Genomic DNA, 27776 nt, shown 5'->3' on the forward strand with positions numbered 1-27776 from the left:
GGACCCCTATCTGTGATTATACGGCAGGGAAGGCCATGTAGCCGAACCACGTTTTGCAGGAATAATTCAGCGATTTCTTTAGCTGTTGGAACCCCTTTACAGGGGATGAAATGGGCCATTTTTGAAAAGGCATCCACTACCACCAGTATGGAGGTAAACCCCTGCACTTGTGGAAATTCAACTATTAGGTCCATGGTTACTGTATGCCAAGGAGTAGTTGGTGTTGGCAGGGGACGTAGGAGGCCTGCCGGTTTCTGGTGATCGGCTTTGTTCCGCGCGCATACTGTACATTGTCGTACATATTGTTGGACATCAAGCCGCCACTTTGGCCACCAAAAATGTCTCCCCACTAGTTCTAGAGTTTTTGTCTTACCGGGATGACCCGCTAGGGAGGAATCGTGACACCAAGACATCGCCTGTTCTTGTAGCTGGGGCGTAGGCAAGTACAATGATTGCCCATGATATGGTAGCCCGTCCAAAATGGTGTGCTGTGGGTCTTGCTTGCACCATTGGTGAAGATCATGCACAGAAAGTTCCTTCTGAATGCTTTCAAAGATGCTGGTAGTTAAACCCAGTATGTGCATCGGAGATACTATTGGCCGAGACACGATTTTTATTTCCTCAGAGACCTTATCAGGATAGCGGGACAAAATGTCAGCTTTCCGATTGTTTGTTCCTGGTCTGTATGTGATTATAAAGTCAAATTCCGCGAAATATTGGGCCCAACGCAATTGACGTGGACTCAAGGTCTTGGCAGTCCTAATAAACTGAAGATTGCGATGGTCTGTAATAACCGTCACTGTGTGACGTGCCCCCATTAAGTAGTGCCGCCACTCGCCAAAGGCTGCCTTTATGGCCAATAGTTCCCTGTCTGCAATAATGTAATTGACTTCTGCTGGAAGCAGTTTCCTTGAATAATAGGCCACTGGGTGTAAAAGCCCCGTCTGAGGATCACGTTGGGACAGAACAGCTCCCAGCGCATGGCTGGAAGCGTCTGTTTCCACCACAAATGGTTGAGACAAGTCCGGATGTCTTAATACCGGTGCATCGGTAAAGGCCTTCTTGAGTCGTTGAAAACCCTGCTCAGCCAAGGCGTCCCAAATAAACGGGCAGCCCTTGCGAAGAAGTCTCGTGATTGGTGTTACCAACTCAGAGAAATTCTTGACGAACCGTCTGTAGAAGTTTGCAAACCCTAGAAAGGATTGTACGTCTTTGACATTGGTTGGCGGGGGCCAATCAAGAATGGCCTTCACCTTTTTTGTATCCATTTGTACGCCTGTCGGAGTAAGGTAGTACCCCAGGAATTCCACGGTAGTACGGTGGAATTCACATTTCTCGAGTTTGGCATATAGATGGTATTCCCTTAACTTTTGTAAAACAGCGCGTACATGCTGAACATGATCTTCTAGGCTATGGGAATAAATGAGGATGTCATCGATGTACACGACGGCACATACGTCTAAATATTCCCGAAGAACCTCATCTAGGAAATGCTGGAAGGCAGCAGGTGCGTTACAGAGACCAAATGGCATAACCTGATATTCATACAATCCGAATTTTGTTCGGAAGGCGGTTTTCCACTCGTCACCTTCGCGCACCCGCACAAGATGGTAAGCCCCACGAAGATCCAGCTTAGTATAGATAACCGCGTCCCTAACCTGATCTAGAAGGACGGGAATGAGTGGAAGTGGGTAACGGTTTTTGATGGTTATCCGATTCACCCCGCGGTAATCTATGCAAGTCCTGAGTTCACCGGACTTCTTCGGTACGAAGAACAAGGGAGAAGATACTGGAGAGTTAGAGTGTCTAATAAAGCCATTTTGCAAGTTGGCTGTAATATACTCTCGAAGGTGTTCGTTTTCAGCCTCGGTCAAGGCATATATACGGCTGCACGGTAACGTTGCCCCAGGCTCAAGATCGATCCGGCAATCAAATGGCCGATGTGGGGGCAGAGTTTCAGCGGCTTTCTTGTTGAAAACGTCTATAAAGTCTGAATACTCTGTGGGTAGTTCTTCTAAACGCACTTCCGGCTGGGCATTAGTAATGCCTGCGAGTTGAATGGCCGCAGCCACCGGCTGTTTACAATGCTCCCGACAATAAGGAGAGGAAAAGTTTACCAAACCGGAGGTCCAGCAAACCTGAGGATCGTGCTTTCTCAACCAGGGTAACCCTAAGATAAGGCCGAACTGCGGGGCAGCAATTAAGTCAAAGGCAATGTATTCCCAATGCCCAATACCACAACTCAGGGTCACTAAATGAGTGTTATGTGTGATGGGTCCCGAGCATAGAGGTGTACCATCTACCGCGCGTACGGGCTCAGGTTTTGCCTTTTGTTAGATAGGGATACCCAACCTGGCCGCAAACTGGATATCTATAAAATTACCCGTTGCCCCCGAGTCAATCAACATGGTGACCTCTTTTGATATACCCTGAAAACCAAGACACCCCCTTATCGAAATGTGTGGGGCAAAGTTGGGACTACCTTTTATCGGGGCCCTGCAATCAGTCAGGCTCGACCGGGTGACCCCCACTACCGACGAGCCGAGGCGTTTCCCTGAGTCTTGGGCTTTGTGGGGCATTCTCGAACAAAGTGTCCGGACTTCCCACAGTACATGCATACACCATCCTTTCTTCTCCGTTCTTTTTCTTCTTTTGATAGGGGACCGCGAACCGACCCGATTTGCATTGGCTCGTCTCCATCGGACTTGTCCATTGACCCTCGTGCCCCTTTAAATTGGTCAAACCTGGCTAACGGACGGGACTCTCCTTTTTTCCTATCCCCCCGTCGCTCAGCTTGACGATGATCCAATCGCATCGCCAAATCGATCATATCCGAGCATTCCCGGGGTTGGGGGTCAACCTGAGCTATAAGATCTTTCAAATCATCCCTCAGTCCCTGATAAAATAGGGACATGCATTTGTCGCGTGGCCATTCGGCTTCGGCTATTAATCGATTGAACTGAGTGACATAGGTCACTAGTTCCTTATTTCCCTGCCTCAATGTCAGCAACTCCCGATCCTTACACAGGGTAGCAGCCCTACGATTGAATATTTTTTCAAATTCACAGAGAAACTCGTCCCAATCATAAAGGATAGTATTGTCCTTTTGGACTAGAGGATTTGCCCATGCTGCTGCATCTCCTGTGAGATAGGAGATAACAAAAGCAGTCCTAGACTGATTGGATCGGAATGCTGTTGGTTTCGTAAGGAAATGGAGGCGGCATTGCGTAATGAAGGTGGTGAATTTTTGCGGGTCTCCTGCATACCGCTCAGGTGGAGCCAAAGGAATCAGGGGCTCTGGGGTGACTTGAACCTGTACTGGTGCGTGACCCGGCAAAGGTGCTGTCTGCGCGGCCAAACTCCGTACCTGCGCTGACAACGTGGCATAGTCCTGTCTGGACGCCGCTAGCTCGCTTTGCAGGTCCTGCAAAACCTTGGCAATCTCTTCCATTTTTGGTAATGGGGGGGTGGCTACACCACTCAGGCGCCTGAATATACGTGGGCTTGTGCTTCTGTCAGAAGATGCTCAGGTCCTAGGCGCAGGAGCGACGCTGTACCAACCACCCCCTCAATGGTTTCAGTGCCTGCAAGACAGAGCTTACACAGGCCTCTTTAACCAGAGCGGGGAAGGAGGGTTAGGATCTCGATGATTGGATAGGTAGAGGGAGGTTTAGGAATACCGGATAGAGGGATGGGAAGGAGTTATGGATAGGACTGGGGATTTTAGGGTAAACGATGTCTGCACACTTTCCTCAAACTGGCTGATGGAACTGCCGTAGCACCTCTACATGTAAAGGTGCTGCCACCCTCACCTGATCCCTGAACAGAGATGAAGGTGCTCCCTGAGCCTTACAGTAACATACTCAAATTAGCATAGCAACAAACAATTGTTGACATTAGTCCTTGTACATTTTCATGAACACAGTCACATGCACTAGCACACTTAGCTTTGCTTTGGTCTTTCAAGTCCTGTCCTGCAAGGCTGTCAAGTCCTGTGCCACGTCCTTGCAGTCCGAGATTCAGGTCCGAGTCGGATTCAAACTAAAAGAAAACAAGGACAAGCATTAGCGATTGTCTTTCGTTCTGCTGAACACACACTCTCTCTCAATCACTCTTCGTAAAACAAACAATCCAGGAATCTTGGAGTGCGCTGCCGCACGTGGCTTAATCTAGCCCCAATGGAACTGTCAGCCCCGAACACGGTCTTCCCTCAGACCGGGTGTCGGAACGCGGCCTTTCCCCAGACCGGGTTCCCCAAGCTAGTGCTTCTTAATCACACGCGCCCTTCCGGCGCTTTTCCCCAAAGATTAATGCACTCAAAACATGCTCTGTTAACAACACAATTTTCCCGTGAAAATCCGCCCACTTAGCTTTGCGTGGTGCGCAGGGGCTCAGGAAGGGGGTCGGGGTATGCCCCCTGCGCTTTCCCCAAGATCCCTGACTCTCCCTGGGATGAGCGGCACTTATCTTGTGTCTGCGAGGGGCCGGATCGTGGTTCCTGTGGGCGTTGGCCCCTCGCGTATAGATTCCGGGGAGCTGCTGGGCTCACGTCCTCTCTCCTCGGCGTCTCGAGCACAAGCCCCGTGCCTTGGAGCTTGCGCATGCGCATTCGCCGCGCGCCACACCCAGCGCGGCTTCCTATTGGCTCGCGGGCCCGCGAAGCCTGCTGGGAATTGTAGTTCCGGCGGGCTGAATGCTGGATCAGTCTGCAGAAAGGGCACAACAGCCCTTTAAAGTATGGAAACCCTTTGGGTCCGGGTTTCTTCATGGTCCCTGGCCCCACAGTCCCAATAGTACCGGGCCCTGGGCCAGTCTTACCCCTGACAGGTGGTAAGGAATTCCAATGTTGGGTTGCTTTCACCTGGAAGCTATTGCCGCCCATTTTCTTACACTTGAATCTGGGAACGGAGAGCAGGTTTGCATTGCTATTTCTAGTGTGTCTATTGGCCGTGTATCTAGTTATTCTGTCGGCTAGGTAAAAGGGGGGCTGCATTGTTAAGGCATTTTTAAGTAAGGGAGGCTACCTTGAGCAGGATTTTGTCAGTGGTGGTGACCAATTGTGGGTTCTCCTAATATTAGAGATGTGTTCTCTTTTAGGGAAGCTAAGAACTGCTCTGAGAGCATTATTTTGTAGGTTCTGGATTTTATTGATAACCTGTTTATTAGCACCTACATAGAGGGAGTTGCAATAATCCAGTTTAGATAGTATAAGGGCTCTAGCTAAAGTAATGCAGCTTTGGGTAGATAAGAAGGGTTTGGCTGATCTTATAAGCTTGCATGTGTAAGCTGTGGTGGAGGCCATAGAGTTGACCTGTTTATGGAAGGAGAGGGTAGAATCAAGGTAAATACCAAGGGTTTTCACTTCTTTGGCTACCTTTATAGAGTTGCCATCTATGGTGAAACTGGTGTAGTTGTGGTCCAATTTGTTTAGGTTCGTGGCGGATCCCATGATGATGAGTTCAGTCTTGTCATCATTCAGGCATAGACTATGGGAAGCCATCCATGCCTGTATGATGAGCTACACCTTGTTCACCAAGGCCAAATCCGTGTTGTAATCTCCCGTCAACGGGATGAGAATCTGGGTACCATCGGCATAGTTAGTGTAGGTGATACCCAGATCGTCGAGATCGGGGGGGGCTTAGTGAACACGTTGTACAGTGTAGGGGAGACGCATGACCCCTGAGGGACCCCACATGTAATGGGGATAGGGTCAGCAGAAGACAAAGTGGAAAATACACGCATGGATCTATTACTCAAGAATGACTTAATCCAGCCAATGGCTTCTCTCAGTGGGCTTCTGGACCTCATAACTCCTGGTGGCCTGTTCAATCACCCAATCCAGGGTCCTATGCACACGAAAATCACGCACCAACTGAGTCAGGATGTATTTGGGATCACATGAAAATTTGAAGTTATGACCTCCCACTTTTTGTGTTCACATGCTGGAAAATCTGAGCAAATGTCTGCTTTAACTCCTGCACAAACTCCCTATGCGTCTGATCCTCCCCACATTGCAAAGTATATGAAGCCTTACGGACCTCCTGTGGGTTTCTGTGTGATGAGAAATGTTTTAAAATGGCCGCCTTATAGGTGGACCATTTATAGTGATCCTGGTCCTTCAGTCTTGCAAAGAGACTGTGGTACTCAGGTGAGAAAGTCCATTTAGCAAATGCTATACAATTCACATCATTTCTGATCTGCAATGATGCCATCATCTGCTCATAAAGTTTCAGGTGCTCCCATACTGAATACCTGGCATTCTGGTGGTATGGGGTCAGGAAGCTCTTTATGGTTTTGATTTGTCTTATTGGGTCTTTCACAAAACCTTTGCTCTGTTTATCTGTCTTTTTCTTCTTCTGCACCAGAGTCCCTTCACCTTCTGACTCAGAACTGCTACTTGTACTCCCATCCCTGTTTTCTAGGCACCCCCTATCTCTGTGAGACTGGGAATATCTTCCAGAACCACCAAGTCTGGACTCCTCTCGCCTGGACCAAAGTGAAGTCTCAGGGTCACTCTCCCTGTAGTTACTTTTAGGCCCAGGATAGAACCCAGTGCCCTCACCCCTCCTTCCAGGGAGTATGGGAATTCCTCCTCCTTACCCTGAATGTACAGAGGTTTTTAGAATGGCCCTCCTGGGCTGAACCTTTAAATGTTCAGCTCCAGCAAAGCAAGTTATGTGGTCTGTCCGCAATCTCATTTATTTAAAGTTCAACTTTCTCATTTTCTCATCAAGGGAGATTTTATGGTCTGAAGTACTCCCTGGATTGTCCTTACTTCCCAAGACACACTGGTCTGCCCACATTCCCTTCAGTGTGGTAGAGGCGAATACTCCTCAATCTCAGATAAGGACTGGCCTTCTGGATCAGTTTGGCTAGGCCTGTGTAAGTCTAGGTTCCTCATGTTTGCTTTGGCTTTGTAGGTGGAAAGCATGAGGTCAGTCGCAGTCCGCTCCTAAGAAGTTGTGGTTAACTAGCATGAGGTTCCTGATGGGGAGGGCATCACCCCTGGATCAGAGGGCCCTTTTCCATATCCTGATTGGTCAGGGTACCCCAATGCCTGTTTGTGTTTTTCAATTTCATTGGCCAAACTCTCACACCCGCTTCTCTCTGTCCTCATTTCCTGATGGTGTTCAAAGAGCTGGCTTTTAAACTCTGAGACCAGGGCCTGATTGGCCCATAACACTTTACTCATTTTTGAGTAGTTCCATGAGACTTTCTTGTTTTAACCCAGAAATACGGTTCTGCTGCGCTTGATCTTCCCACTGTTTAAGCTCTTTCTGTGCCTCATTTAGGTTCTCAGTCTGACTTCGCCCTCAGGCCTCACTCCTCTGCACTCGCTCTTCCACTGACTGCAAGTGAATGTACAGATAAGCTGTGAACTGAGCCATTTGACTCAGTTATTCTTGAGCATTTTGGGCCATATAAAGTTCCTTAACACCAAATATCAATTGCTTCCGATGTAACATTTTGCACCATTTTAGCTTGCCAACCCCCTTCATCCTCCTCTGTCCCCTCACCACGAATGAACAGCTTAGTAAGGAAGTGTCTCCTGGCGTCATCTAATTAAGGGGTAATTCATAGAATTCCTCGCACAAGTGGCACACGCAGCTGGCGCACAGTGTGCGCGTGCAACAGTCTGTGCCAGCCGCGTGTGCCAAAATCCATTCCCGCGCACAGTGTATTCATGGATTTTAACATCCATTACCAGCCGTGGCACAGAGTGGTGCAGCGAACCTGCAGCAGCGCCAGTTATGCCCCCAATCCCTCCTCGTGCGCCATGTACAGCGCACAAATCCCGTACATGGCGCACAGGCCAGTGGACCAGCATACAGGCCCCCAACTACGAAAACGCCTGTAAAACTCCCTGCGCACCCCTCTGAATACACGTAGCACGCTGCGCGGGGAGAATCACACGCGATTGGCCCTGTGTGAGCGGGGTACGTGTATTACTGGGTTCGTGGGGAATTCCACACACGATTGGCCCTGTGCGAGCGGGGTACATGTATTTTGGGGGTTTGCGGGAAGTTTCACACGCGATTGGCCCTGTGCGAGCGGGGTACGTGTATTACTGGGGTTCGTGGGCAGTTTTACACGCGATTTCGCTGTCAGAGCAGGGTACGTGTATCCAGTGGGGTGCGCAGGGAGTCCCTCACGTGAATTGGCAGTGTGGGTCCTCTCAGGTGTGCCCTCTACCCCCTCCACAGCCCCTGCAGGCAGCCCACACCACAGGGGACTACCCAGCACCCCTGGTCAGGTCCCGCACGCAGCCCATCCACCATGGGCATGCCCCCAGCCAGCCCATGCCTTTGCTACACAGAGATCTTCCACTGCAGATAATGAGCTTCGCCGGCACTGTGATGTCACAAGGTCTGTCCTCTTATCTAAAGGGGACCACCATTTCAATCTGAATGGCTTCTATTTCTTGTATTTCTTTCAAGGTTTCAGTTTCCCTGCATTGTAGTGCCTGTTTTCAGACGTCCCCCCTATATTACGGTAATGCACCAGCCTGGGCCAATTGTCCTGCACGGATCCAAGCTTTTCAACACCTTTCAGGCAGGCCACATTTTTTTGCAATTGTAAACAGTTGGGATGCACAAACCAGGCTTTCAGTGATGGGGGGAGTGCATTTGTGAAGTTTGCCCAGAGACCCATCATTTGTCCTTGGCTGAAAGGAACTCACATATTGCAATTTCTAATATTAGCCTGTATTCTTTGACATTGATGTGTTTTACTGAGCAGGGTTCACTTTTATTTTTGCACTAAAATTGCAGGGATGTTTCTTTCAGCCATTAATAAAATACACTTTTAATTACTTACTGTTCGGTTTTCTGCTGAAAGGTGGGTCTGAATTGTGACAGTGCACCCCCTTTTGATGGGTTACAGTTTCATTGAAAGGATTGCTGGATTTATTTCTCAGCCCGCAATGTGACGCGCTTGTGCAATCTGCCCTTGGATTACATTTTTCTTTCAGCCTTCACTGGATTTCCATTGCATAAACACACCTGCATACTCTGGCTAAATAGTCCCAATTTTTCAGCGTGCACGTTTCTGAGTGCTGGCAGGTCAGTTTCCCAGTGAGCCCTTCAGTTCCATTGGTTTTGGGCCTTTGATTACCCCCCACATGTCGGAGTGGTGGATGGGCCAGAGAGAAGGGTGTGGATGGGTAAATGCATAGGGGAACATTTAGGGGAAGGGATAAGTATTGGAAGAGGAAGTGAAGGAAGATGGCCCGATATTGGAGAGAGAAAAGGAACAGTCGGCAGAGCTGGCCCTAGGATTTTCAGGGCCCTGGGCAGCAAATGATGTGTGGGCCCTTCTTATTTGCATAAATAGTGACATCAGTGATATTACAGAAAGCGACATCACAGAATATGTCTTTAATATGCAGAGGTATCCGGGGAAGTTACATTGAAAACACTTATCCATGAGTATGGCAAAAGGCAAATAGACTCTGATTTCTGGTATATGAATTCCCACTGTTAATATTTACCTATGTGGCAATATCAAGAGTGTGGCGTGTTTTTACGGCTTGTGACTTCCTATGTTGGCAGATAAAGCATAGCGAGATAAAAGCTTCTGCCCAGAAACACACACTTTGGTTTAGTGGTGAAGCCGGTATTTGGGACCAGTCTACTATTCAGGCACTTGAACACATCTCTTCACAGATGTTATTGGTAGAAATATTGTGGGCAAAAGGTCTTTTTGAAACTTTGGTTTGAAAACCCCATCCGACTGTGGAAGATTGCAACAGTATGGGGATGGTGTTCCGCTAAATGAAGCTAGCTGCTGTTTTTGCAGAAGTTTCACGATTGTTTTAATAGTGTATGTATTTCGCCAGATTGTCCAAACTAGCAATATGCTTTTATTTCAGAAGCTACAGATAGGGGTTATTTTGACTGTCAAAAGAAACAAACTCCAAGCAGGTTACAAGGATGTCATGTCAGGGCAGGGAGTGGCCCTGGGGCAGACCGAGCGGGTTGCGTATTCTGCAGGATGGCCTTATAGTGTGATAGAGCTTATTTACCTGGAGGTCTTGAGACAGTGAGAGCAAGCAATTTCGCAGGTATTCAAATGTTTACAATATTCAGGGCTCAAGTCCTAAAAAGGTATGGGGCTCAATAATATACGTGTAGGAGCTGAGCACATGGGAGCAGAGGTCGCAGTTGCTCCTGTTTTCCGTGAACAGTGGGGGCAGGAGCCCCTGTTGCCCCTGTGGAGATTCTGCATAGTATTTACATGGGAGGACCAAAAAATCGGAGGGAAAAAGTCTGGATTGAGTGCAGTGCTCCTCTACGTCACTGAGTGCAGCAGGATGTCTATCTCCTCTCCTGCTGGGTTCAGGCTTGGTGAGTGTTAGCAGGCATCTTGAAAAACAAGCATTGGTAATGCCAACAGTTTGGGCTTTCGTGTAGGCATGGGAAATGCACTTGCCACTTTTGCAGGAAGGGGGCAAGAACTGGGTGGGAATGGGCATTGGGATAAGCATGGCCATGTGTGGGCATGTGACTAAACAACACCTACAGACTCTGTGTCCCTCCTCATATGCCATTTCTCCCTGTCTGTACTCTAATGCAATAGTTTCGGTTCATAGGTGTCGCCAGCAACACCTAAAAGTGCAGCTCACTTCAAAATGAGAAAGGGGACCCATCAATGTACCCCCTAAGCCTTGATTGAAGGTAGAAAATAGGCCAAATCTGTTTGGCAGGTGCAGGAACAGTAGGAGGTAGCAGGGAATCCTGTAGCAGAATGTTGCAAAGGCAACTAAGCAGGTTTGCTGACTGTTGCTGAGATGATATGCTTTTCTATCTGCATGTCAATCATATAGCTTTTGACATATTCCTGCTGCAAAATGTGCAGTAAAATGTGGTGTTTCAACCCAGGGATGGGTAGAGCTCCTTCGTTTCACTCGGTGTGGGATCTTCTGCCCCATAACGAAAATCATAAACTGGCAAGTGTACATATACGCACCGTAAGTGAACATATCTTAACGTAAAATATACAAATTTAGTTCAATTGACCTTTCCTCTTAAAAGAAAGTGCACAAGACAAAGGAGCATTGTATCAACACTGGGAAAATAACCTGAAAGAGGACATTTTCCAATAACTGCGCTGACTAAGAATAAAAGGTGCCCACCTTTTTAACATAACAATCCATAGTGAAATATTCCACAGAAAACAAAATCCCAATATGAGACATGGGCTTTGATGACACATTTAGGTGGTCTTGTGGGCCTGTGAACATGGCAACCTGGATGAAAACCTGGTGGCCAAACACTTGCCGGCCTGAATAACACCCAAGGGGGTTGCTTCTGCCCTCTGTAAACAGTGGGCGGTCACTGTCCACATACATGTATCCTATACTTGTGCCCAGAAAAGCAGCACATGGCCGCAACCAGGGGAAAAAAAACCTGTGCAGGATTACAACCCCCTTTGCCACATCCTGGGCACATATTCATGACTAAATTGACCCGTCATTATTTCCCATGTTTGGCATTTATATGTTTTAGAAAGATGACTTGAAAAGTACACAAACCATTGTACGGTACTCACACACACATATATACATCCTTAAAGAAATATGTTAGGCAAAAAGTGTATAATTGTGGCACTATTCCCCCAATTTTGAATGGGGGACTACACATCCCAGAATGCATTTCAGCAGAAGTCAAACAATGGCCTTTCGTTTTTGAAAATGTGCATTCAAGACTTGGGGAATGATTTACGAAAATGTTTTCAATGGCACTTTCCACCGCGTTAAAACATGTGTGTAAATCCTTAGACTCACAACAAAAGGCAATGTGTGCGAAGGGGGCCCGTTTGTGTTTCAATGGTTGACACGTGCAGGTTGCATATATGATGTGGTGATGGAAATGTCACATTCTACTATAAATAAGCGCTTTTTTGGTGTGTTAAATATAAACATTTGAAAATAATGTCATTGAAAACTCTCGTGTGTGGTATATTTTAATTGGCCTGTGCTAGGGCGTAGCTTTGGCCGGCTAACTGGTGCTTTGTGTGTGCTTTCAGAACAGAAATGCGCCATTGTATTTTCTCATGATGGACACGTTAAAATGACCTCGTGCAAAACAAGTGTCCCTTAAATGAGCCATCACCCCCAAATCACCCACTTAAAACCCTCTGCTGGGGAGAAGAGATTGCTAATCAGTCACTGCGGCCCGTCGGGTGCTGATGGGCGCGGGGAGGGGGTCATGTGTCTGACACCTGGAAAGCGAGCCTGGGGGGCGCCTACGTGAAGCAGCCCAGCCCCTCTTTAAGGAATACATTCACGGGCGAGGCTGGCAGTGGTGCCGCCCGCAGCGACCGCCCGAGCCTGGGCCAACCCTGACAGTGGGAGAAGAAGAAAGGGCGATAAAGGCGGGGAGGGGCAGAAAGGGGGGCGCTAGGCGGCAGAGCAGGAGAGGAAGTTTGTAAAATGCACCGTGCGTGAGAGAAAGGGAGAGAGCGACAGAAAAGAAAACACACAAAGGAACTGGCGAAAGTGGGGAGTAGATGGCCATGAACAGAAAGGCGGGGCTGGGGCGGGGCAATCCGCTCAACAGAAATACGGGGCACAGCGCAAGACAGCGGCTGGGGGACACACAGCACGGGGGAGGCGCTATAGCCCAATATCTCGTATGCATAAATGATCCCAGACAATACTGGGGGGGGGGCTTAAGCGGTGTCAATCAAGCCCCTCTGTTGTCCATCCAGCGGGAGTGGGGGCACTCGGGGTGGGCGGGCAGCCAGTATGAGAGAAAGCAAGGACAGGGGACCCCCGGCGCTTTATAAATCTCCCGCAACACGGGAGACAGAAACCTCCCAACCACGGTGCGCACGCACGGCCTACGGAACAAGCTCCCCCTACAGCCCGGCCTTCCCAAGCCGGGCCCCGCCTCCGCCCCTTCTGTTCTCTCCAACCAAAAAAATCCTCTTTAGTGTGGAGCCAACCCTCCCAGTGCGCACCAGAGCAGAGGCAGGACTCCTTGCGTCGATTGGAACCGGCGCGCGGCCCCGCAAATCCCCAGGTAGGTCGCTCTCTGTCTCTCTATATGGCTATTCTGCTGCTATAGCGCTAAGCGCAGACTTCAAAGCGCTAAAAAGGAATACAATGGGCGCCCCGGCTACTGAGAGCTGCACGAACGGGAGTGACAATGAGGACTAGCTTGCTACTTAGTGTTTATTGCCAATCCCGTATTTATTTCTGAACGACTTTCATATTCTCGTACATGGCACTGAGTTTCAAAGCGCTAGTCAGAGAGTAGAGCAGTGGGGCACTGGTTACAGATAAGTGGATGCGCTGTGAACTATGTGTTGCCTTTATAAGTGCAAATAGATGTTATAACCAGCCAACTGAATGGTGCTCATTTCACCGCTCTCGAGAGGGTGAAAGGTGGTGTCCACCCCTTCGGGGGTCATATATGGGACTGTGGGGTTGCGTTGCACGCATTCCCCGAACCTGCTGCGATGTGTTTCACGGATCCTGTGAGACGATGTGCCCAGGATCACAGGGGCGTGTTGCCCTTTACCACGCAGCCTGTCAGCGCTGCGGCTGCTCTTCATCGCACGCGTCCCCAAAAGCTTGACCCGGGCGCGAAAGGCGGCTGCTACCAGTGAAGGATGTTACAAGCAGCGCTGTACCGGAGAATAGGCTACCCGGTCCCCAGCTTTGCTATTCATTCCTTCGCTGAACTCCTTCTTACCCCGGTGCCAAACCTTGTACAGTGCATGGAGACATCTCCCCCGCCCCCCTCCTGCTTTCACTGCCCCTGACCCGGAAAAGATGGGTTTCGCTCGAGAGCCCACCCGACTTGCCCCCCTCCCGACCCCCATCTTCACACGCAAACTCCAACCCTAGGCGTAAGCCTGCAGTGCTGCGCCCCTTCCACCCAGGAATGCGGACCCCCGCCCCCTCCTCCCCAGTGCGCTTCCCGGGAAACAGCGTGGCAAAGCCGTGCACACAACTGTGCTTTACGCCCCGTGTGATGTGGCCCCGGTATTGACTTTGGCAGTGTCCGTCTTCCCTCTCATGGCAATAAAGCGCCGTATAGTGTATTGCAATGCACACGTGCTGAAATTCACGACCCTGCAGTGGAAACGGCACGCCACCACTTTTCGCGGGAGTGTTAGTTGTTGTGGGGTGGGGTGCGGGTGCTACTGTGCGCACTGCCAGAGCATAAACACCCCCCCCCATTCCTCCTAGCGTTGCAAAGCCATTCTTTTTTGCAGTGCAGAAAGGCACAGGGCTTCACGGCGCTGTTTTGTGTCCCGCATGTGCCGTATTCACGCAGCACCGCCGCTCTTCTTCCACAGCCCCTCCCCCCTTTGAATGTTGATGCGTGTACATACAGACCCCAGGCGTGCAGCTTTCCTTTGCTCTGCACAATGACGTATTGCAACTGTTGCACCCACTCAGAATTCCAAACTCCAAGTTACCGTGCTCGCTGCAACAGCCGCTTTACCCGCTGAGATGTCTTCCCGGATCTAAGCGCTGCCAGCTGTGCCTGCCGCACATCTGGGCGGTCGCCTCTATTGTGGGAATACCGCTTTGGCGGAATCTTGTTTCCGGTGGGAACCTCTCAGGGCAGGGTCTCGGTATGCAATATTCTGTGCCCCCCCCCCTTCCCTGCTGACAGGCGCATTAGCACCTCGCTCCAGCCCTCTAGTAGAATGCTATTACAGCTGAGGTCCCAGCGAAAGGAAATGTTGGGTCGAGGGTCGGCAGTGTAGAAGCTGCACTCCTTTCGATCGACCACCCACTGCTGCCACGTGCTTTCCAATGTGCGTGCGGGGGCAAGGGGCGGCTCTTTTGATATACACACGTTGCATGGTCTCCAACTTGTTCACTGTTACTTAGCACCAAAACTCACCTGCCCATCCCAGGTTTTTGAATACTCCTTCACTGCCCCTCCCTCTCGCGCTGAGTGTGGCCCCCAGCATCTGGGGGTGCGGTGCTATTAGCCCATTCGTCCACTTTTAAGAAAAGACCCTCAACCCCAGGATGTCTCTCTCAGCTGGAGGGGCTGTGAAGTGACAACGGAAACATCCAAGTTGCTCCCGGCCTCTCCACATAACACGGTGTGCTCCTCTGTACATGGCTTTACCTCCTCGAGAGCCCGTTCCCATCTATGGCAGCATTTGGAAAGGGAGTAAGCCTGACTTGAAATCCCCCAAAAGCCAGCAGCGGCTTCTCCAGGATTCCGATATCAGTGCAGGATACATTCCACAACGCGCCCCCCCCCCCACCGGTGGCTATCCCCCTCTTGCGCTTGCGCTCCTCTGCATAAGCCATGTGGCATGCTACTCGCCCTTCTCCGGCACCCACCCGCTGCCAGGGGTCGGGCTGACCTAAGTTTCACTACGTGCAGCTTCCCCAGCTCCAGCACACGCCCCCTCAGGGGTTGCCCCTCTCCGGTAGCGGTGAGCACAGAAGAACATCGGCGCTTCAGCGAGGCGGTATCCTCCCACTGGGGTGTGTGGGTGGAGAGAGAACGGGTTCACACGCAGTGGGCTGTTACATGCCATGGTTATTAGCTGAAATCCTGTTAGATCGCAGTGCAGTGTGATATGTTATTTGATACTTGTATAGCGCCTACCCTGCCATTGTTATGGCTTCGGAGCGCTGTGGGTGGAAGGCTCTTTACAAGGCGATGGTCTATGCACATATGCAAATAGAGTATTCTATTGCTTGGAAATAGTAGTTCGAATTAAGTGATCAGTTTAAAATAGTATACAAATCAGTGTCATTTATTCTATGTTGAATGTCTGGGTAGTGTGAGGCGCTGATTTGTGCATGGTCAGTTTGATGCATTTGTGTGGGTCTATGCCATGTGATGCAGTGTACCCGACAGTGTTGTGTTGTTTACACTGCGGCGAAATATATTGGTTGCGTATCTGCTCGGCGTGCTCGAAGCAGTGTTGCTCTTCTCTGAACTGGTGCACGATCTAGAACTGCATGTCACTGCCTGGCACGGCATGTCGGGAAGTGTTGCATGTCTGCGCAATGTCATGCACTGTAACTGACACTGTGTCCTGCAGCCCTGCAGTGCGACGATGAAGTGATATTGAACAGCTGTGCAGTGTAATCCGGAGGAAGTGAGTGACGTTGTGGTGGTTAGCAGTGCAGTGTGATGTAGCTCCACCTCTGCACTGTTACAAAAGTGCAGCGTGAAGCTGCCAGAGCAGTACTGCAGGACTGTGGTGGGGGAGTGATGCAGTGTAGTGCGATTACGTGTAAGAGAAGTCGTGCTGTGGATCTGTGCATTGCAACGCAGGGCATGCAGTGTTGGTGAAGCCGGAAGACTGTTGCTTATCTGTGCAGTGTGATGCAATGTAACTGCAGAGACACTGTACATCGGTGTAGTGTGACCCAGCATTGCGTAGCTTTGCGACTTAGGGCTGTGCACTGCGATGCGTGTCACTGACCCAGTACTGTGTATATCAGAAGTGGGAGGGAGTGTAGCAGACGCGGTTGCTTTGTATGTGTGCAGTGTTATTCCTATATATGGAGGGATAATGTGTAAGCTTATGCAGCGCGCTGCAGCGTGGGGAGGGCTGTAGTATAGCTGTTTAGGCAGGTGCCGTATGTATCTGCAGGATATGTATACATTATATAGGAGTCCAGTATGCTGCTCCCTACTTGTGTATTTGTGCAGTGTCGCATATATTACCAGAGCTGCCTGAATATCTATGCAGTGTCACTAGGTGCAGATACATTTCTACTTTATGTATAATTGTTATAGTATTTATTTAGTGCGGACCTGGCTACGGAAGCAACTGAGCGCTTTACAGAGGTATACAGCAGTACAGATACACAATGGAGCGCTTTACAGAGGTATACAGCAGTACAGGTGCATAACAGAGCGCTTTACAGAGGTATATACCTATACAGATGCATAGCAGAGTGCTTTACAGAGGTATATACCAATACAGTTGCATAGCGGAGAGCTTTACAGAGGTATTCAACAATACAGATGCATAACGGAGCGCTTTACAGAGGTATTCACCAATACAGATGCATAACAGAGCGCTTTACAGAGGTATATACCAATACAGATGCATAACAGAGCGCTTTACAGAGGTATATACCAATACAGATACATAACAGAGTGCTTTACAGAGGTATATACCAATACAGTTGCATAGCGGAGAGCTTTACAGAGGTATACAACAATACAGATACACAATGGAGCGCTTTACAGAGGTATACAGCAGTACAGATGCAAAGCAGAGCGGTTTACAGAGGTATATACCAATACAGATGCATAGCAGAGTGCTTTACAGAGGTATATACCAATACAGATGCATAACGGAGCGCTTTACAGAGATATTCACCAATACAGATGCATAACAGAGCGCTTTACAGAGGTATATACCAATACAGATGCATAACAGAGTGCTTTACAGAGGTATATACCAATACAGTTGCATAGCAGAGAGCTTTACAGAGGTATTCAACAATACAGATGCATAACGGAGCGCTTTACAGAGGTATTCACCAATACAGATGCATAACAGAGTGCTTTACAGAGGTATATACCAATACAGTTGCATAGCGGAGAGCTTTACAGAGGTATTCAACAATACAGATGCATAACAGAGCGCTTTACAGAGATATACACAAATACAGATACACAATGGAGCGCTTCACAGACGTATACACCAATACAGGTGCATAGCGGAGCGCTTTACAGAGATATACGACAATACAGATGCATAACGGAGCGCTTTACAGACGTATAAACCAATACAGATGCATATCAGAGCGCTTTACAGAGGTATATACCAATACAGATGCATAACAGAGCGCTTTACAGAGATATACACAAATACAGATACACAATGGAGCGCTTCACAGACGTATACACCAATACAGGTGCATATCGGAGCGCTTTACAGAGATATACGACAATACAGATGCATAACGGAGCGCTTTACAGACGTATAAACCAATACCGATGCATATCGGAGCGCTTTACAGAGGTATACACAAATACAGATGCATACCATAGGGCTTTACAGAGGCAACAACAGAACAGCTATACAAAGGGGGTAGGATACAAATGGTCAAAGAAAGAGGAGGGGTACAGGATGGCATGGAGGAGACGGGCGGATGGCGTCTAGCGAGTCAGGTGGCGCGTGACATGACCTCTGTCACGTGATGCAGTATTGAGTGTTTTGTTTTTACCCCTAATCGCTATAACGTTGCCTGCCTGTTGCAATGCCTGTTCACGTGAACTGATCTGCCACTGTCCAGGCAACCCACGACACTCTGAACGTGTAGCCTTTTGGCATGACTGTCACCAGTGTCAAAATGGGGCGGAAGACCCCTCTGGATAAGCAAGAGGACAAGCCGGGGGAATACCCACGCCCAAAAAACACAAGAGACCAAAAATGTGTCAAACAGAACCCATATAAAACGGGGACAGCACGAACATCGGGAAAATCTCTGTGACTCTCAAGGAATTTCAGGCTAAGCAGTACCTTTTAAAAAGGGATATGACATCATAATTGACATCTCATTTCACAAAACCTAAAGTGGGATGGGATTGGTTAAGGGAAACAACTAGATATACATTCTAGGACCACATACTATTGTCACCCCTACAATATTCTATTGGCCGAGGCAAAAATGTGTAAGGTGCCGTGGACGGGAGATGGGGATTGGTCAGTCCGGGCTTTCTCACCCTTGGACCTTTCGAGGGTTCCCAGCACATAAGCACAATACAGGTTGGTGAGAACGGCACCAAGGTGCCACCTGTCCCAATAAGATTACATACCATTTCTGACTCCCTATGCCACCAAATTAAATATTAGGGCACCTGGCAAAACCCTGAAAACCCCAGGTAGGTATATCAGGGTAAACAAAAACAAATTTCACATTGATGTGGAAAAAAATGTATTTCCAGTGACTGTGATATATGTTCAGAATGCTGGAGTGGTGTGACCTCTCGCCCTGAAAATTTGTTTTTGTTTACCCTAATCTCCCTATGCCACCAGCCAGGACGCTTAGCATTGCACTACCTTGTTTCTTGTGTCCCAAGAACTGGATGGGAATGAAGGCCTTAATCTTTGTGTCTGACTAATGAATGGGCGTTATCCTCCAACTGGAGGTCACGTGTGTGGAGACCACGTTTTAGATTCTTCTGATCTGCCTCTAGGATTTTGGTCCTTTTTACTGCGGGTGCAGTTGCCTCCCTTCCCCTCTAGAGACTTGTTTGAGCTACTTTCCTCCCAGCGTTAAGCCTGAGTTGGTGGGAATCTAGGGTGACCAGACGTCCGGGTTTTCCCAGGACAGTCCGGGGAAATCACCCGACGTCCCCGGGAGTTTTTTTAGTTTATAAACCCCGTCCGGGGTTATGATTACGGACCTTTTTTGCCATTTTTTGTTGTTGCGGGGACCCGATTTCGAAATCCTGAAATCGGGTCCCGGCGCAACTTTTCCTGTGAGAATGGGGGCGTGAAATGCTTTTTACGCCCCCATTTCCTCCCGCTTCCCCTCCCTGGCGCTCTCCTCCAATGAGAGGAGCGTGCCTGTTAGCAACCCCCCACCCCCTCCTTGACTCCCGCAACAGGCCAACGAAACAGAAGTAGGACTAAAGTCTAATGTGTATTTTCTTTAGTCCTACTTCTTTTTCCATAGCCTGTCCGAGTTATTTTTTTATTGAAAATCTGGTCACCCTATGGGAATCTGACCGTCCAATATTACTTGTTTCTTTGCTAATCTAAGAGAACTGTGTCTCGCGTCTGGGAACTGGTATCATCTGTGCTTTTTGGAGCTGATTCAGACTTTATTTCCCTGGTAACCTTGGCAGACGCGTTCTCCTATTGTCTGGGCTGTTCGGTTTCTGCTAACTCGGTGAGTCGGTTTCCCAGCATCTCTGCTGTCTCCCATTCACCCACATGTGGTTGCGCCATCCATCTAGTTTTACTTGACCACTTGTTTTAGTTGCGTTCTAAGCTTTGTGTGTTTCAGTGTAAGGTGAGAATATATGTTTTCTAACCAAATGGATGCAGACCTATTCTTCAAGCCTAAGTGCACTTTGACCTTTGTTTGCGTAACTTCATGGTGGATGCGTGTGTGCTTCTTGTCTAATGCACTTGTGTGTCAGTGCTCAGCAGTGAAGTCCTTTGCTTACGTCATCTTGATCACAGCTCGTTCATGTCCTCAATAGCCTGCAGGGTTATTGCTTCTTCGATTGGTCTAGGATAAGGGTATAGGGTTGCCTCGGTGAGTAGCGTCTCTCGCACCTGCGGTATAGCGTTGGTGAGGGGGGTAGATGCCCTAAAGGAGACACTTTTTCCACTTCTATAATATCGAGAAGGGGGAGGGGCTGACGTAATGATCGCTACATTCATTTGTCTCTCTTTACCAGGATGGCCTAAATTGAGGTTGCCGTTGATACCTTTGCACTTAAGTGGTGTGGCCTTGTTTGCACGTGTGCAACATACGACGCCCAAGTCCCTTCCAGTGACGGCCGGCCTGAGCACATCTGGCCGTACCACCTACCTGTACTTAAAAATATCCAGTATTGGTTGTCCTTAATCTGTGTATGCCCACTTGTGTATGGTCCCTGGTGACTCCCCTCCATAACCTGATCAGAATGTCTCTCAACTCACCCCATTGTAAGAAGCTCACTGCTTCCCATCAGATCTGATTTCTTATCTATTGTACATTCTTTTGTGAGCATGAGAGCATTGATCCACACACGCATGAATGTATGTTTCCCAAAAAAGAAGCTGGTGAGGGGTGGAGTTTGAAGAGGGGGGGAAGTCACTTGAGGATTTACGGAGCAGGCAGACTCTGGAGGCCCCCGGGTCCATGTTCTAAAGCATTGTCTACATCACTTGATGGTTTCTAGATGGACATGCTTAGAACTCTAAACATGTCCCCCTCCCCCTTACCTACAGTCGCCTGTGCACCTACTCCTCACTTTTCCCACAATTCTTCACTCCCCTGGCTTACTGGAGCCTCATGCAGCAAAAGTTTCACAAACATGACCCTCTCCATATGATCCTCGAGTTTGCCTTTTCCTGTTGGTCCTTTGTTTGTTACTCCTTTCTTTTCCTCTACCCCTCCCATGTTCCCTTTAATCACAGAAGCACGTCTGCAAGACCCTGGCGGAGGCTCAACAACATGCTTACGTGCTCTGAGGCTGACTTCAAAACACGACCCAGCTCGTGCATCGAGCACTGACCACCCAGCTCCTGCACCGAGCACTGACCACCCAGCTCGTGCACCGGGCATGAGCACTGACCACCCAGCTCGTGCACCAAACATGACTACCCAGCTCCTGCACCCAGCTCCTGCACCGAGCACCTAAACTCCTGCACTGAGCACTGACCACCCAGCTCGTGCACCTAGCACTGATCACCCAAATCGTGCACTGAGCATGAGCACTGATCACCCAGCTCCTGCACCGAGCACTGACCACCCAGCTCCTGCACCAAGCACTGACCACCCAGCTCGTGCACCGAGCATGAGCACTGACCACCCTGCTCGTGCACCATGCATGACTACCCAGCTCCTGCACCCAGCTCCTGCACCGAGCACCCAACTCCTGCACCGAGCACTGACCACCCAGCTCGTGCACCTAGCACTGATCACCCAAATCGTGCACCGAGCATGAGCACTGACCACCCAGCTCCTGCACCAAGCACTGACCACCCAGCTCGTGCACCGAGCATGAGCACTGACCACCCAGCTCGTGCACCAAGCATGACTACCCAGCTCCTGCACCCAGCTCCTGCACCGAGCACCCAACTCCTGCACCGAGCACTGACCACCCAGCTTGTGCACCTAGCACTGACCACCCAGCTCGTGCACCGAGCATGAGCACTGACCACCCTGCTCGTGCACCATGCATGACTACCTAGCTCCTGCACCCTGCTCCTGCACCGAGCACCCAACTCCTGCACCTAGCACTGATCACCCAGCTCGTGCACCGAGCATGAGCACTGACCACCCAGCTCGTGCACCTAGCACTGACCACCCAGCTCGTGCACTGACCACCAAGCACTGACCATCTAGCTCCTGCACCGAGCACTGACCACCCAGCTCCTGTACCAAGCACTGACCACCCATCCAAATAAGGGCACTGAGGTTTTAACCTTCAAACGCCACTGGCTATTAACGATGGCTTGGCCAACTTGTGCTTCCGGTCTAGAGCCAACATCGAGCATTAATGCTTGAATAATGCCTGCATCACTTCCTAGTGTTGCAAGCGAGGAATGGACTGGGGCCTTCTGCATGAATCAGAAAGCGTTGGCAGATCTCTGGGCAAGCCTCCAGTGCTGCATGTGTCCGCCCGTCTGATAGGCGATATATCCTGGGATTACTGGGGTGCGGACAGTTGGCATTTATGGGGCAGTAGTTGATGCAACAGGATATCCACTTGGAAACGCTTTCCTTTGAAGCGGGCTCAGGCCCACGAGGCTGCCTTCTACAGACAGCTGCATCGATTCCCCGAATGCATTGCACCCAAAGAACTCCGAACCCTTTCAGCAGCGAAGGCATGGAACGAGTTTGGGATTCGCGCAAGTGAGTGGCGTATACACGAGAAATCATTTGGAAGGTGAGGGCCTTTAATCCCTTAACTGCTGGGCTGTTATTCATGTCTATGCTAATAGGACAAGCATACTCGTCCTGAACGACCCAATCCCTGCGGACTCAGGGAGCCAGTCGTCGATACTCGTCCTCATCGACCCAATCCCTGCGGACTCAGGGAGCCAGTCGTCGATACTCGTCCTGAACGACCCAATCCCTGCGGACTCAGGGAGCCAGTCGTCGATACTCGTCCTCATCGACCCAATCCCTGCGGACTCAGGGAGCCAGTCGTGGATACTCGTCCTCATCGACCCAATCCCTGCGGACTCAGGGAGCCAGTCGTCGATACTCGTCCTGAACGACCCAATCCCTGCGGACTACAGCGACCACCCGTCAATACTGGTCTGCAACGACCCAATCCCTGCGGACTCAGGGAGCCAGTCGTCGATACTCGTCCTCATCGACCCAATCCCTGCGGACTCAGGGAGCCAGTCGTCGATACTCGTCCTCATCGACCCAATCCCTGCGGACTACAGATACTATGGACTGCGGATACTAAAAAATATCGAACAGGGAAAGGACCCTAAACTAGAGAGACGATCGAAGGAAGAAGATGAACATCAGGAAGAGGAAAATCAAAGGGGAACAGTCTTTCAGTGCCAAAAAGTGGAAAATAAGACAGTTTTCACCCTGCTAGGGCAATTGAAACCCACTAATGATTCCGTCTGGAGAATGCCAGCATATGCGGCTAAACGGTTAGTGAAGGAACTAAATAAGTCACTTGAAGATTCATACGTACCTATAGCTTTAAAAAAGGCATTAATCAAACCTTTACTAAAGAAAACAACTTTAGACCCAGAAGTGATGAAGAATTACAGACCTGTGGCTAACTTAATGTGGCCAACAAAAATTCTGGAAAAAGTGCTGTGCACTTAGCTCCAGGCCTTCGTGGATGATGAGAAGCTATTGGACGATTTACAATCAGGTTTCTGCCCAAACCACGGTACAGAGTCTGCCCTTCTAGCCGTGCACGGTGATTTAATGGAGGTAGCTGATAGGGGGGGATCCACAGTATTATTAATGTTGGACCTCTCCGCAGCCTTCGATGCGGTAAATCACCAGGTGATGGCAGAACGGATTGAGAAGGTGGGGAGAGCATCCGTGCAAGTTGTGAAGTGGTTCGAGTCATTTCTTAAAGGCAGAACACAAAGAGTCATACTCGATGGTTTCACTTCACAAATAGTGGAATTGGATTGCGGGGTCCCACAGGGTTCCTCTCTATCTCCACTTATCTTTAATCTCTATTTTCGCCCAGTTTTCAGGATATTTAGGAAATACGGGCTACTATTTCATTCATATGCGGATGACGCGCAACTGTATATTGAGCTGCAAAATAGTGAAGAGGATTTGGAGAGAATCAACCAATGTAAGAAGGAACTCAATAATTGGATGAACCATAATCATTTACAGCTCAACGCAGCAAAAACAGAAATAATATTCTTCCGTCCAAAGATTAAAAAAACATCGGAAATTCAAAGCCTCCTCCCCCCCACCCCTTTGATCCTAGGAGAACAATTGCAATATGCAAAAAAAGTAAAAAAAAACCTAGGTTGTTGGTGGCAAGAGAATCTGAATAGTGATGCTCAAGTAGGGGCCAAAGTGAAATCAGTTCGCTTTGCACTCTCTGTTCACTATGGAAAATCCTCCCCAACATTCCGATGGAAGACAGGGCAGTCGTGGTGGGGGCAATGACTAACCCCCACTTAGACTACTGTAACAGTCTGTTGGCAGGAATTCCTCAGAAGCAAATGATGAGACTTCAGAGAGCACAAAATGCAGCGGGGAGAGCTATTGGAAATTTAAAGAAAAGAGACCATGTGTCATCAATGCAGAGGTCACTCCACTGGCTGATGGTGGAAGACAGGATTACATTTAAGATGGCATACTTAGTGTTTAAATGTATTAAAGGATTCATCCCTGCATACTTAGCCGATAAAATCGTATTTTATCAGCCAAAAAGGAGTCTACGGTCAGAGGACAAACTCTTACTCTGCATCCCACAAACAAAATGTACCTCAAGAGGAGATAGAAGGTTTGGTCCTTATGGTCCTAAAGTTTGGAATCAACTCCCACTTGAAATTAGAAAGTGTGAAACTTTGGATCTTTTCAGAAAGAGACTGAAAACTTTTTTATTTAGATAAATGTAGACAGTTAAACCAAGACAGACCTTTTGATACCCCTTTTTCTGCTCCTTTGTAACCCTTGAACTTTATAGTTACCACCTGCGCCCGTATATGATTAACTCCGTCTGGTGCACGTAATAAGTGACTCAAAATCAAACCACTGGTCAATACTCGTCCTCAACGACCCAATCCCTGCATACTACAGGGGCCACTCATCAATACTCATCCTCATCAACCCAATCCTTGCGGGCTATAGGTACCAGTCGTTGATACTCATCCTGCATGACCCAATCCCTGCGGACTCCAGGGAGCCAGTCGTCGATACTCGTCCTCAAAGGCCCAATCCTTGCAGACTACTGGGACCAGTCATTGATACTTGTCCTGAATGACCCAATCCCTGCGGACTCCGGGAGCCAGTCGTCGATACTCGTCCTCATCGACCCAATTCTTGCAGGCTACAGGGACCAGTCATTGATAATCGTCCTCAATGACCCAATCCCTGCAGACTCCAGGGAGCCAGTCGTCGATACTCGTCCTCAACGGCCCAATCCTTGCAGACTACTGGGACCAGTCGTTGATACTCGTCCTGAATGACCCAATCCCTGCGGACTACAGGGACCACTGGTACTCGTCCTCAACGACCCAATCCCTGCACGCTACAGGGGCCAGTCGTCGGTACTCGTCCTCATCGACCCAATCCTTGCAGGCTACAGGGACCAGTCGTTGATACTCGTCCGGAATGACCCAATCCCTGCGGACTCCGGGGAGCCAGTCATCGATACTCGTCCTCAGCGGCACAATCCCTGCGGATTCCGGGGAGCCAGTCGTGGATACTCGTCCTCATCGACCCAATCCTTGCGGGCTACAGGGACAAGTCGTTGATACTCGTCCTGAATGACCCAATCCCTGCGGACCCCACGGAGCCAGTCGTCGATACTCGTCCTCATCGACCCAATCCTTGCAGGCTACAGGGACCAGTCATTGATACTCGTCCTGAATGACCCAATCCCTGCGGACTCCAGGGAGCCAGTCGTCGATGGACAGAACTTGACTTTCTCCGGCTCTTCCTGTGGAAGTCATTGCCACTTTCCGGGCAGTGTTGGAAGTGTAGAACGGAAGTGGAACTATGTTCCCTGTGGACCTGCCAGCGCTCCCCACAAACCCCGTCCCCACGCCCAACACCAAACCCCCCAAAAGGCATGAGCCCGCTGTTAAGGGAACGTTCAGTAGTGTGCACTGAAAGTGCACCTTTTAACTTCTTCCTACATTTTTTTTATTTTATAACTAATCGATTCTGGAATGCTTTTTAAAAAAAGTATAGGAACAGTAAAACATAATAATGGAAAAAATAGAGGTGCAGCGCTCCCGCCCACTTTGACCACTGTTTCCAGGATATGATGTGTCATTTATAAGTCGCCTGTACAAGTGTTTCTAGGCGCGACAAGACAAAGGGGGACAAAACAATCTATCTGGTGTCATTCAGATCGTGCAAGGGGCAGGGAGGGGAGGGGGGGTGCCATCAGCAAAGCGCAAGTAAGTGCCGCTGAGTGCCCGGCGCTAAATAAGTGCAAGGAGGCGAGGGCAGGGGAGAGAGACATGTTATACTATCACTGGGGGTGCAGGACCCCGCCTTCTCTGTGGGGGGCCTCTGCTGGAAGGTGCTCCTCTGGGTTCCTGTGGCTTTGGGTGGCAATCTTCGGGGGTGGCGTCCTTGTCATTGGGGACACCTGTCTTCTAAGAAGGCTGAACTAAAAAAAACAAGCCCACCTGCCGCACCTCGCAGTAGATTCGGATTAGACGTTGGATTAAGAAACTCCCACCATAAAACCCCTGGTGCCTCTGCCCTCTCGACCTTGCAATAAACCTTTAGCACGACACTCCCAATCCCTTTGCAAACACCGCCTTTTGGCAGGCTGACGGGAAGGGTACAGCATTTCTTACCCCTATGTAATCCTCTTCTTGAAGCAGATCAGGGGATGAAGTATGCCACTCCTAATCCTGTTGCAATCCCATGATTGAGGCAGGTTGGGAGGTAAAGTATGCCACTCCTAATCCTGTTGCAATCCCATGATTGAGGCAGGTTGGGAGGTAAAGTATGCCACTCCTAATCCTGTTGCAATCCCATGCTTGAGGCAGATTGGGAGGTAAAGTATGCCACTCCTAATCCTGTTGCAATCCCATGCTTGAGGCAGATTGGGAGGTAAATTATGCCACTCCTAATCCTGTTGCAATCCCATGCTTGAGGCAGATTGGGAGGTAAATTATGCCACTCCTAATCCTGTTGCAATCCCATGCTTGAGGCAGATTGGGAGGTAAATTATGCCACTCCAATTCCCGTTGCAATCCCATGCTTGAGGTAGATTGGGAGGTAAATTGTGCCACTCCTAATCCTGTTGCAATCCCATGATTGAGGCAGGTTGGGAGGTAAAGTATGCCACTCCTAGTCCCGTTGCAATCCCATGCTTGAGGCAGATTGGGAGGTAAATGATGCCACTCCTAATCCTGTTGCAATCCCATGCTTGAGGCAGATTGGGAGGTAAATTGTGCCACTCCTAATCCTGTTGCAATCCCATGCTTGAGGCAGGCTGAGAGGTAAAATATGCCACTCCTAATCCTGTTGCAATCCCATGCTTGAGGCAGATTGGGAGGTAAAGTATGCGACTCCTAATCGTGTTGCAATCCCATGCTTGAGGCAGGTTGATGGGTAAAGTATGACACTCCTAATCCTGTTGCAATCCCATGCTTGAGGCAGATTGGGAGGTACATTATGCCACTCCTAATCCTGTTGCAATCCCATACTTGAGGCAGGCTAAGAGGTAAAATATACCACTCCTAATCCTGTTGCAATCCCATGCTTGAGGCAGATTGGGAGGTAAAGTATGCCACTCCTATATTCCTGTTGTACTCTCCCGATTGAGACAAATTGGAAGGTTAAAGTACGGCACTCCTAATCCTATCGTAATCCCATTTTATGGGCAGGTTAGGTAGGAGGCAACATAGGGCACTCCTAATCCCGTTGTAATCCCCGTCTTCAGGCAGATAGGGGGGTA

The 27776-nt window shown here is 49.3% G+C and overlaps 1 protein-coding gene across 2 annotated transcripts in view; it reads left to right on the forward strand.

Annotated features, from left to right (window-relative positions):
• LOC138447756 (sphingosine 1-phosphate receptor 1-like) overlaps positions 1-27776 on the forward strand; it is a 108996-nt gene that overhangs the window by 23309 nt on the left and 57911 nt on the right. Inside the window, exon 1 of one of the 2 annotated variants that reach the window (XM_069604076.1) lies at positions 12745-13025. The exons of the other annotated variant lie outside the window; for it this stretch is intronic. The gene's annotated coding sequence lies outside the window, so the exon portion shown is untranslated. Of the gene's footprint in view, positions 1-12744; positions 13026-27776 lie in introns of those variants that run through there. 2 annotated transcript variants of the gene reach the window in all.

The sequence above is a fragment of the Ambystoma mexicanum genome, chromosome 3q, assembly GCF_040938575.1.
Source record: "Ambystoma mexicanum isolate Mex_15411 chromosome 3q, UKY_AmexF1_1, whole genome shotgun sequence".
In the NCBI taxonomy this organism is placed as follows: Eukaryota; Metazoa; Chordata; class Amphibia; order Caudata; family Ambystomatidae; genus Ambystoma; species Ambystoma mexicanum.